Source organism: Girardinichthys multiradiatus, chromosome 15, assembly GCF_021462225.1.
Source record: "Girardinichthys multiradiatus isolate DD_20200921_A chromosome 15, DD_fGirMul_XY1, whole genome shotgun sequence".
NCBI classification, from domain to species: Eukaryota; Metazoa; Chordata; class Actinopteri; order Cyprinodontiformes; family Goodeidae; genus Girardinichthys; species Girardinichthys multiradiatus.
Window position 1 is genome coordinate 16,324,182 of NC_061808.1, and position 12,494 is coordinate 16,336,675.

Below are 12,494 nucleotides of genomic sequence, written 5' to 3' on the forward strand. Positions count from 1 at the left end.
ACTGGTCTGAATAGCCCAAACAGCCTTACTAACCTAAGATTTATTACAAACACATTTAACTTACCTATATTAAAAACATAAATGTAAATGATTTAAACATTTTTAGAAATACTCCTCACTCTTTAGGTTTGAGATCAGTTTTACAGTCAACTGTTAACATCTTTTTGTATAATTTACATTTACATTTCTACTACAAGTCAGTAGAAATAGAAAAGCATTAATCTGATAATCTTCTTAAACCCTCTGACTATATTTACTATTGAAGAAGGATTCTTTAATACTTGTATTCTGTGGACATACAAGCCTATAACACAAAAGAATAGAAAATAACTGTCCAAAATATTGGGTAAACTACTTTTCTTAACATGGGAAATTAATTTGATTTTGGTGAGTGAATGTTTGTGGAGAGCAAAGACAGAAAACATACCGTCATCACCGGTCTTAGTGGTGCAGTACATTGCAACATTTAAACTGGTAATTCGGAGTTATTTACATACCAATGAACTTTTCAGATTGTGTCATGCTACAGTAAAAATCTCCCGTGTATTTAATAGGCCAACACAAAGTAGCACATTATTGTCGATTCATATATCAGGAATATATTTCAGGAATATATTTTTAAATTAAAATAATCAGAAAAAGTGTGAGCTTATTTTTTATTAAACTCCCTAAATTGAAATATTTGCCCATTCCAACAATAACTATTCTTTGATCTAAACCATTCTATTTTAACTCTGGGTTAGAGTTATGTTTAGGGTTGTTCTTCTGCAGCCTCTCGTTGATCTTTACCAATTGTCCCATGTTTAGATCCATTCATTTTCTTTCCAAGTCTGCCCAGCATCCCTGACCCTGCTGAAGAAACCCATCCCAGCAGCATGATGCTGCCAACACCGTGTTTCACCAGGGGGATTGTGTGTACAAAGTATTATACAGTGTAGGAAATTTAAATTTTGGTCTAGTCTGGTGAGATTACCTCCTTCCACTTGACAGCTATGTGCTACTTTGTGCTGGTCCTTCACATACAGTTAAGCCCATTATTATTCATACCCCTGGCACATCTTTATTTTTAACCATGTTCATTCAACCAATAAGTTTGTTTCTGAAAGGAAATGAGACAGGCATTGCTATAAATATAAGAAAACAATCTTAGATAAACAGTTTATAGTTTTATTTGCATTTTACTTAAAAAATGACACGTAGAAATGTATTTTTCTCAATAATTTGTGGAAAAAATCTTTTTCAATGTTATCACTGGTATTTTACAGATATATCTTGGGTGATGAGCTCCAACTCTTCGAGGTTGAAATGCCACATTTCCATCACCCTAACTAACCTTCAGCTCCTTCCATAGATTCTTTATCAGATTGAAGTCTGGACACATACTGGAACTTTTGCAGAACCATTGCTCTGGTTTACAGATAATGGTCCAAAAACTGAAAATATCCAGTGAGTGACAGTTGTGTGGACCTTGTTTAGATCGAAGCATAGGCAGACAAATTTTAGGTAATAAAAATAGCTCAAATAACCACTTACTACAACCAAGGTATACAGAGCCAGTTTCAAAGAAGATGAGCAGTCGAACACCACATTGGGTGTCAATACTGTCAGCTAAGAACTGAAAACGGAGGCTGCAATTTCCACAGGCTCACCATAATTGGACAATAAAAATGTCAGAAAAATGTTGCCTGGCACAATGAGCCTAAATGTTAGCTGTGTTTTAGATAGTAGAGTCATAATTTCATGTACACATAAAGGCATGGATCTGTCCCACCTTTGATCAATGTTGGCAGTTGTAATGTAATGGTGTGGGGGATATTTTCATTGCACACTTTGGACCTCTTAGTACCAGTTAAGCATCATATAAACACCACAGCCTTACCTGAGTGTTCTTCCTGACCATGTCAAACCCTAGATGACCACAGTGTACCCATCTTCTGATGGTTACTTCTAGCAAGCTAAAACACCATGTCACAAAGCTCAAATCATTTCAAACTGGTTTCTTGAAAATGACATTTTTCTACAGTTGCATTCATAGTAATCAGATCTTGACCCAGTAGAGCCCTAGATGTGGTGGAACTACAAAATCTCATCATTCATTGATGTTCAGCCAATTAATCTAAGGCAAATGTGATTGAAATGTAATGAATGTGGTCATTATGTTAGTATGGACCAAAATCTCAGAGGACTGTTTCTGACCCATTGTTGAATTTATTCTACAAAACATCTAAGCAGTTCTGAAGACTAAAGGGTGTATGACCCAGTATAAGCAACATGTATCTAACAAAGTGGCTGGTGAGTGGGTATATTTCTCTTAAGAGGACAGAGGTCTTGCTGTTGTCTCCTGCCTTTTTATGTAATTCTACCGTATGTACTGCTCTTCAAAGTTTGGGTTTGTGCACCATTATCCTTTTAACTGCATCACTGTTTATGACAATGATCAGAAGCAGAAATTTAAGGAGATGTTTACATAGCATTTACAGTAACTAAAAGTCTGAATTTCTTGCTTAAAATTTCTACAAATATACCATCATTCATCATTATCATTGTATACTTCTCAACAAATGAGATTCCTTTATGGTAGAATATCAGAAGATTGACATATGCAGAGGCAGAGTTTTAATCATTTATTGTAGTCTAGAAATGATAAGCAGATGAATAAACCTACACAAAGCCTGATTTCGAAATACAGATATTAACAGGTAGATGGTGGGATAAAGTAGACTGTGACTCAATGGTGCCTTCTCTGTGCATGACTATCAATCAGACTAAAAGCAGACATAAAACAGTTGAAAAGCTGGTCAAACCACAGCTATGTAAAAGAGGGACAGTTTAGGAAGTCACTTCGATTAAATAAATATTTTAAACAAAGACCTACATAAAAACATTCAAGCCTAGAAACAGCAAACTGATACTCATTTGCATAAAAATAATGACCACTCTGCTTCATCATCTGCCCCTTGTCCTAAATAAGGATCCTTGGTGAGTCATGTTAGTGTTGCATAAAAATCAAAATATTCAGATGAAGCAGAGTAACGGTTTCATACAGGAAAGTACAGGCTTTTTCATCTGAGATAAATAAGCTCGTGTGGCTGCGGGAGGTTGAAGGGTAAATTAAGGTGAGAGATGTACACTGCAGACACAAAGGGAGTTTAATCGGTTCGGTGGTGGGGGGGAAGCATGTTTAGTGCACTTTGTCTAAAACCATAAAGAGAAGGTCACTGGGCAGAAGTGTTTGTTGATGCATACTGTTTGAACTACTGACTGACTGAGAAATAGTGTTAGGCAATCTACAGCCTGGCAAGGTGCACAGCAAATGAAACATCGGTGAGCCTTTGTTGCTGTGGTGACTGAAAACATGAATGACCTAAGCCATGTCTGCACCACAGGAATCAGTGTGACACCAGAAAGGGATTAAGCTGGTGGCAAGCATGCAGAAAGGCAACTTTTCCTCAGGGGTTCTAGGCAGCATTTGCTTTTCTACCCTACATATTAAAACATGGCAGCACAAATTCCTCATGCATATCAGTGTTTATTAGATTTTTTTTTGTTTTTACAACTGTTCAATTTTTACTATATCAAACATAGTGTTGAAATATTAGGTTACTCAGTGCAGAAGCAGACAACTGGTAGTGTTGTAGCTAACTGAAGGATTGAAGATGAAGTACTAAAACTAACTTGTACATAGGAAAACAGTCATAAAAAGTAAAAAACGTAAAACTGTTATTTGTATTTATTTTCTCTATAATAGCGCAAAGGCTAATATTTTTGATATAATCTTTTTGCTTATTAAAAACTTACAGTTCTTTGATGCTAAGTTAATTTACTCATGCATTAACTCCTGAATTTCCAAGCTGATATTTTTCTTTCTGTTTCAGACTGATGACTATTTATGTACCGACATGAATATGATGAAGAATCTGTTGAGGGAGCTAAAGATTAGGATATTGGCAAGCGGACATTTCAGCCTCAAAGACTCAACACCAAAGTTAAATCTTCAAAATACCAAAGGGAACATGCAAAAAACTGGCCAGCAATTATAGAAATGGGTTGATTGCTACAATGCCATGAAGATTTCTTCATTGATTTTAAGAATAGTACGTGTATATTTCGACACTCCATTTTTTAATAAAAAAGACAGTTTTGTTTTCCTTATTTTCAAAACTGATACTCATTTTACATTGTTTTGTTATCTTTGAGACATGTCTTTCTCATCTAATGTCAGAAACTAACTTTTTGGTTGTTAAAAATCAGTCATCCAGGGGTATGAATAATTCTGGGCTTAACAGCAATTGTGCAGATGAAATTTGTTATTATACTCGAGCTGACAAAAACAAGAGCAAAATTTGTGGTGGCCAGAACATTTTATACTTAAAAAGAAACCCAATCCCACCAAAAGTCTTTGGATGCCACACAAGAAAACATTCTGCTCGGATCAAATGTCAAGAATAAGCTGCAAGAACTCCCAAAGTAAAGAATAATTTTTATTATTAAAAGGTGTTTAAAGAACATTTACTGCTGATTATCTTTATGACAAAACAAATTAAATGTATTTTTCTGGTATACAAGGAGTGATTTGGACGTGTTTATCCTGCTGAGCTTAAGTGCTTCACTGCGTATACTTTAGTCTAAAAAAAGAGATGTGTGCTTTGTCATTAGGGGCCTGTTATGCAAGGATAAAGGTTGTATGTGTCGAATGTGAATTCTTCAATATTTTACTCAAATATTAAATACTGTTTGGGATAGTGTCTTTGCTTTATCTTAAGAGGGACCATTTGAATATGCAAGGCCTGCTGTGTGTCAGCACAAAGGGAATGAATCTTTAAAGGGTGGTTGGAAAGCTGCTGAACCGCTGGAGTGGTGAGTGGCAGATATTTTCACCAAGTGACACTGATTTCTGTAGCTTAATTGGTCCTTAATCCTCAAATGCATTCAGGAAAGTTAGCTTTTTTTTTTCTCTGTGCTCAAACCCATTTTCAGACTTTCCTTTAATTATTTTGTTTTTAAAAAATGGTTGACCAAAGGGTAATTTAAAAAAAACAACTCATAACACAGGCTTTGAAATCTTAAACTCGTTTCATTCACAAACTAATGCACACTGAGTTGAGGCGTGCTCAGTGAGTACACCATCTGGCAGACACTTTCATGCAACCTGGTTACCATAACAAATTAATTAAGGATGTTCTCTGTCTGCCATAATGTGTTTGATCATACCAGGAGCTCTAAACTAAAGGTTGCACCACATCAATGATTAACAGAAACATCCAGGTAGCTGTTTAGACGTCCAGTGTGGCAACAAAAACCCGTCTTCATGGATCATCAGAATCAGAATCAGCTTTATTGCCAAGTTCTTGCATACAAACAAGGAATTTGACTCTGGGACTCTTTGCTCTCTGGGTTTTTTTATTTTTTGTTTGTTTGTTTATGCGTTATAAGATATATTATGCATATATCTTTATATCCTTAAATATACATATATACAAATATACACAAATACAAAGGTGCATTTGCAACTTCAGTATGCAGTTGTTTGGTACTCTATTGAATGTTCATCAGAGAAACAGCCTGGGGGAAGAAACTGTCTTTGTGGCGGCTGGTTTTAGTAAACAGTGCTCTGTAGCGACTGCCTGAAGGTAAAACTCTAAACAGTTTATGTGCAGGGTGTGTGGGGTCTGCAGAGATTTTAGCAGCTCTTTTCCTGACCCTAGACCTGTATAAGTCCTGGATGGAGGGAAGGTCAGCCCTGATTATTCTCTCTGCAGACCTGATTATTCGATGCAGTCTGCACCTGTCCTGTTTTGTGGATGAGCCAAACCACACTGAGATGGATGAACACATGACAGACTGAATGATGGCAGTGTAGAAGATGACCAGCAGCTCTTGTGGAAGGTTGAACTTCTTGAGTTGCCTCAGAAAGTACAGTCTCTGCTGGGCGAACTGAAAAATGCAAGGGAATCTTTCTTTTCTGAGATCATCAGCAAAAACATAAACAATACTCATGCATTATTTGCCACGGTCGACAGGTTAACAAACCCTCCTGTAACTGTAGCATCTGAACTCCACTCTGCCAGGGCCTGCAATGAATTTGCTAACTTCTTCACTAAAAAAAAAAAAACCCAAAAGATTAGAGGGGCAGTCAACACATCCACATCAACTCCAGTACCAATGTTGTCTCCAACTAGAACTGATTTTGACAAAATTTCTGAATTTCACCAAATAAACTACAAAAACTTAGAAGAAATTGTATAGCAACTAAGCTCTTCTTCCTGCTGTCTCAATCTTTTACCCACAGCTTTCCTTAAGAAAGCTTTGCCCGTAATAACATCTGATTTAACACAAATAATAAACACGTCCCTTTTGTCAGGTGTTTTCCCCCAGGCCCTGAAAACAGCAATTATCAAACCTTTATTGAAAAAGCGCAACTTGGACAAGCTGCTACTACAGAACTACAGGCCATCAGTAAGATTATTGAAAAAGCTGTGTTTCAGCAGTTAAACAACTTCCTAACAACGTCCAACCCCTTCGATGTCTTCCAGTCAGGCTTCCTGCTCACCACAGTACAGAGACTGCTCTTGTCAAGGTGTTCAATGACATCCGTATAATTGCAGACTGTGGAAGAACCACAGTGCTGGTATTATTGGACCTTAGTGCAGCAGTTGACAATGTTAATCACTCCATTTTATTAGAGTTCCTGGAAAACTGGGTCGGCCTTTCTGGTACAGCACTCAACTGTTTTAAATCCTACTTGAAGGACAGGGACTTTTTTGTGTCAGTAGGTAACTTTACATCAGAGACCACAAAAATCACATGTGACGTTCCCCAAGGGTCCATCTTAGGGCCTCTCCTATTCAATATGTACATGCTCCCCCTAACTCAGATTTTAATAAACAACAATGTAAGTTATCATAACTATGCAGACGACACACAGCTATACGTTACGATGTCACCAGGTGACCATGAACCCATTCAAGTGCTGGGTAAATACTTAAAAGAAATCAATGCTTGGATGTGCCAAAAATTTCTTCAGCTGAATCAAAACAAAACTGAAGTAATAATCTTTGGACCAAAGGAAGAGCGTTTAAAAGTTAGCACACAGTTTCATTTAATACAGCTAGAAACCACTAGTCAGGCTCGAAACCTGGGTGTAGTGATGGACTCAGACCTGAACCTTCAGAGGCACATAAAGACAGTAACAAGGTCGGCCTTCTATCACCTAAAGAACATTTCCAGGATTAAAAGACTAATGTCTCAGCAGGACCGATTCAGGACTTATTCATGCGTTCATCTTTAGTAGAATTGATTACTGCAACGGTGTCTTCACAGGTCTGCCTAAAAAGTCGATCCTACAGCTGCAGTTGATCCAGAACGGTTCTAAAGTCCCTACACTGGCTCCCTGTAGCTCAGAGAATAGACTTTAAAATGCTTCTGTTAGTCTATAAATCACTGAATGGCTTAGCACCAAAATACATTACAGACTTGTTGTCAGTGTATCAACCAGCCAGACCTCTCAGGTCTTCTGGCTCAAATCTACTCTGCATACCCAGAACCAGAACCAAACATGGAGAAGCAGATTTTAGTTCTTATGCTCCACTAATCTGGAATAAACTCCCAGAAAACTGTAAAAGTGCCGAAAACCTAAGTTGCTTTAAATCAAGATTAAAAACTTATTTGTTTAGAGTGGCCTTTGAATGTGTTATCTAAACATTATTAGTTATGTTTTCAGTCCAATTTTCCTTTCGTTTTCTTATCCATCATTCTATTCTCTTTATTTTTTTTTAAATTACCTCTGTTGTTTGATTTTCTGTATCATTGTGATGTTTTTCCTTATGCACAGTGCCTTGAGTGCCTTGTTGCTGAAAAGCGCTATATAAATAAACTTGACTTGACCAAAGGAACATTGGAATTTTTGAATGGGATAAACATAGGATAGATGGGGGCGGCAGTGTCAGGCAACGATAGCCTACTGGTGAAGACATAGTGGTGATGTAACTTAAGAATTCTCGTAAATTTATCTCTGAATAAGTATACCTCAACTATGCATGTCGCCTCTACAGACAGGGCTTCGCAGCTGCTTGCTCATTGCTCTGCTGAAACAGTTTACTCACACATTTCCCTAAATGTCTTTGCTTCCAGAGAAAATTAAAGTTTTCAGTATAGGTATTGATGGGTAACCATTTTTTTCTCTTCTTTCTCACTAGTGGTGTTGTCTTAGTTTTAAAAGCAGTAGTTATTAATGTCAGTTTTAAAACATTAGTCATGAAAAACCATTACAGCGGTAATGACCATTGATCATTGTACAAAAGTAGAAAGTTTCTGTCTTTTTGTGAGGGTCTCCTTAGCAAAGAGTCAATCTCACTTTTCATTTTTTATATTTTCTGACCTCCTCACACAGCTCTTGCCTTTGCTTTCTCTGCTTTATGTCCAGTGTGAGGCACACAGCAATACAAAACTGTCCTGCAGCATTCTTGCTCTCTTCTAATAGACTAAATGGCTGAAAGCTTGAAGGCAGCTGCGACAAGGATAATTAAAGTTAAAGACTTAGTTTAAAATATGACTACAGGTCCTTCTCAAAATATTAGCATATTGTGATAAAGTTCATTATTTTCCATAATGTCATGATGAAAATTTAACATTCATACATTTTAGATTCATTGCACACTAACTGAAATATTTCAGGTCTTTTATTGTCTTAATACGGATGATTTTGGCATACAGCTCATGAAAACTCAAAATTCTTATCTCACAAAATTAGCATATTTCATCCGACCAATAAAAGAAAAGTGTTTTTAATACAAAAAACGTCAACCTTCAAATAATCATGTACAGTTATGCACTCAATACTTGGTCGGGAATCCTTTGGCAGAAATGACTGCTTCAATGCGGCGTGGCATGGAGGCAATCAGCCTGTGGCACTGCTGAGGTCTTATGGAGGCCCAGGATGCTTCGATAGCGGCCTTTAGCTCATCCAGAGTGTTTCTCTCAACGTTCTCTTCACAATATCCCACAGATTCTCATGTTGGCATTTCCTTCTCCCCAGTCTTCCTCCAGACTCTGGCACCTTGATTTCCGAATGACATGCAGAATTTGCTTTCATCCGAAAAAAGTACATTGGACCACTGAGCAACAGTCCAGTGCTGCTTCTCTGTAGCCCAGGTCAGGTGCTTCTGCCGCTGTTTCTGGTTCAAAAGTGGCTTGACCTGGGGAATGCGGCACCTGTAGCCCATTTCCTGCACACGCCTGTGCACGGTGGCTCTGGATGTTTCTACTCCAGACTCAGTCCACTGCTTCCGCAGGTCCCCCAAGGTCTGGAATCGGCCCTTCTCCACAATCTTCCTCAGGGTCCGGTCACCTCTTCTCGTTGTGTAACGTTTTCTGCCACACTTTTTCCTTCCCACAGACTTCCCACTGAGGTGCCTTGATACAGCACTCTGGGAACAGCCTATTCGTTCAAATATTTCTTTCTGTGTCTTACCGTCTTGCTTGAGGGTGTCAATAGTGGCCTTTTGGACAGCAGTCAGGTCGGCAGTCGTACCCATGATTGGGAGTTTTAAAGGCCTCAGGAATCTTGTTTAGAGTTAACTCGTTGATTCAGATGATTAGGTTCATAGCTCGTTTAGAGACCCTTTTAATGATATGCTAATTTTGTGAGATAGGAAATATATGAATGTTAAATTTTCATCATGACATTATGGAAAATAATGAACTTTATCACAATATGCTAATATTTTGAGAAGGACCTGTATATTGCAAGCATTTTTAGGTGCACCACCAAATCTTTCTATAGTCTTTGTAAAATAAAACTTATTATTTCTTTTCACATCTATATTGTTTTACTATCTCATATTAAATACATTAGACATTAGAAAAGTAAAGCATTGTTTATTCATTTTTCTGTAAATTTGACATTTCCCTGGTTAATTTACATATACTAATAAAAATATTTAAAAGAACCAGTTCCACTATCTATGCAATCTATGGTGTCACCTTCTCTTTTTTATTTTGAAATACCAGCATCCACCTAATTTTTCTCCATTTACTTTAATCCCCATTGCTTTTAGTTCAGTCTGAAGGCCTGTAGCAATTTCATGATCATAAAATGTCTAGATTACTGTGAGATTAACTCAGTCCTCCATTTGTCTCATGCCGATTCTCACCCATTAAAGCATTTTATAATTTTTAAATAAGTCCGTAAGGGCATCTCAAAGTGGACAAATATCTGTAGATGAACCCCACCTGATTTAATCAAACTCTTCATGACAGCTCCTAAAGGAACCTCGTGGAGAGAATAGTCTAAATAGACACTTACTGTCATCCCTTTATATGGTCTCGTACGTGTTTGTGTATATTCGGCCTTTTTACTTTTCCTATCTGGTTGAATAGCACATCAGGGGTCTAATCAACATGTCTAGCCAGTAAATAGCCCTGTTCTCCCACAACAGCAGTGATAAAATAACTAGAATGAACAAACACAGCTGCTCAGCATACAACATCCATAAATAGTGATCATAAAAGCAGCTCATGAAACAGAAATTGCAAAACACATAGCTTCCTCATTATATTTTTCTTTATGTCATTTCAGTCTGTGTAGGATGATTATCTAGCGTTTTACACAACAAGGTTCTGTCAAAAACTGTGGTGGCGTGTGTTAATCTTCCACATTTGACCCATGTGTCTTTGACATACAGTATTCCCACTGCAGGAATTTTCACAGATCCAAATGCTTCATTTAGAAATTTCTAAATGACTGCCTGGCAGCTGCTGGCGTTTCCAAGGCAACGTTGTGATTGGGAAGGAGGATTTGAATGGTTCCTATCAGAGAGGAAATTTAAGCGCTGCCACAGCGATACATTTACCCTGTGAGAGTTTGTTAAATGTGGGTCAATCATAAGCCTCTATTAAGTCTTCACCCCGGTGAGGCATATTAATTTGCATGTTGCTAGCCTTGCCTGTACTCCATTAAGAGTGGTATGCTGCCTGCTGCTTTTTTGAGCTGCAGTGTTATGTGTGATGAATGTGGTGGTAAGAGGCAGGGGAGGATAAAAAGACATCTACCGGTTCTTGCAGGCTAATGGAGGCGGATGTCATCTGACACTCTGCTTGCTCTTCCATTGTCATTTTTTATGTTTTTATAAGGCAGCTTATATGTTGAACAATTTCATGGCTCAATGTAAAATCCAACAAGACAATTTTGGGGGATTTACCCAGACATGCTTTATGTAAGGAGATGGATATTTATTGTTTCCTCAACGATGCATTGTGTTTGCTCTTTTTTTACTCAGCTGCAGCGAGTTTACTTGTATTAGTTTCAGGTTTAGAAAAACTTGAAACATTCATGTTGCCAGTATTATTTGTAGTTTATCATTTGAAGGATGCTATAACAGTCGGATTTATAGTCTTTTATGGAGGTGCTGTCATTAAATGTAGAACTGATGCTCCTGAATATAGTTACCAGCAGTCAACTCTTCTTTGTGCATGCCTTTCCTTTAATGTCATGGATTGTTGACCTGGAGGACCCAATTTCATGCAGGAAAAAGGGAGTATAATAATGACATGGATTTATTGTTAAAGTGAAATATCCAACATTCATAGACATAAAATAATAACAAAATTGAGGTAATGCAGATTAAGGGACAACTGTCATGGTGCAGGAAGTGCAATAGGGTTGCTAACATGTATTTTGGGGAGAAAGGCAGAAACTAACGAGAAGATCTGACAAAGACAATTACTAAGAAGGGAGGTGTATAGGCTAGGGGGTGATTACTGAATGGAGAACTGGTGGTTAAATGAATTTGAAACAGCTGTAGGAAGGCATGGATCTAATAACAACTGATTAAGGATAAGGGAAATATAAAAACACATATAAATACTGGGAAACACTAGGATAAAGGACAACAATAACTAAACAGACCAAACTCCAGAGGGACCAGAAATATCAGACCAAAAGTGACAAAACAACTCAGAAAGAGGTGTTAAGTAAAATTGAAATAAGGAATTTAGAAAACTGTGCAAAGAGAAAACATTTTTATCAAATCACAAGAGGATCTGTAGCTCGTATTAAAACCTAAACCAACAAATATACACAATATAAAAGAAAAAACAACATAGTCCTAAGGATCCTCAAAATTGGCACCTCATAACTAATTTCTGGAGTAACTTTTATCATTGTGGCTAGTGGCAAGTGTCGGTAACTGTGCTGCGGTGGAAATGGTAGGTTGTATGTAAATAGGAACACCATATGTGGAGACTGAGTTTTAGCTGTTAATTGTTTTACTGTCCTAAACTGTAATATTGCTACAACTATGAACATTTAGCATCATGCAAAAATATAATTAATTGTCCTGCTGTTTCTGTAATATTTCTATTAAGTTGCAATTGCCTACAGCCACCACAAGATGGCTGGGAAGACTTTTTCACTTCCTCTAGAAATGCTACAAGTATTTATCTGGATCAGAACTAATCATTTTATTGCCAGTAAAAAAAAAAAACTATTCATAAAT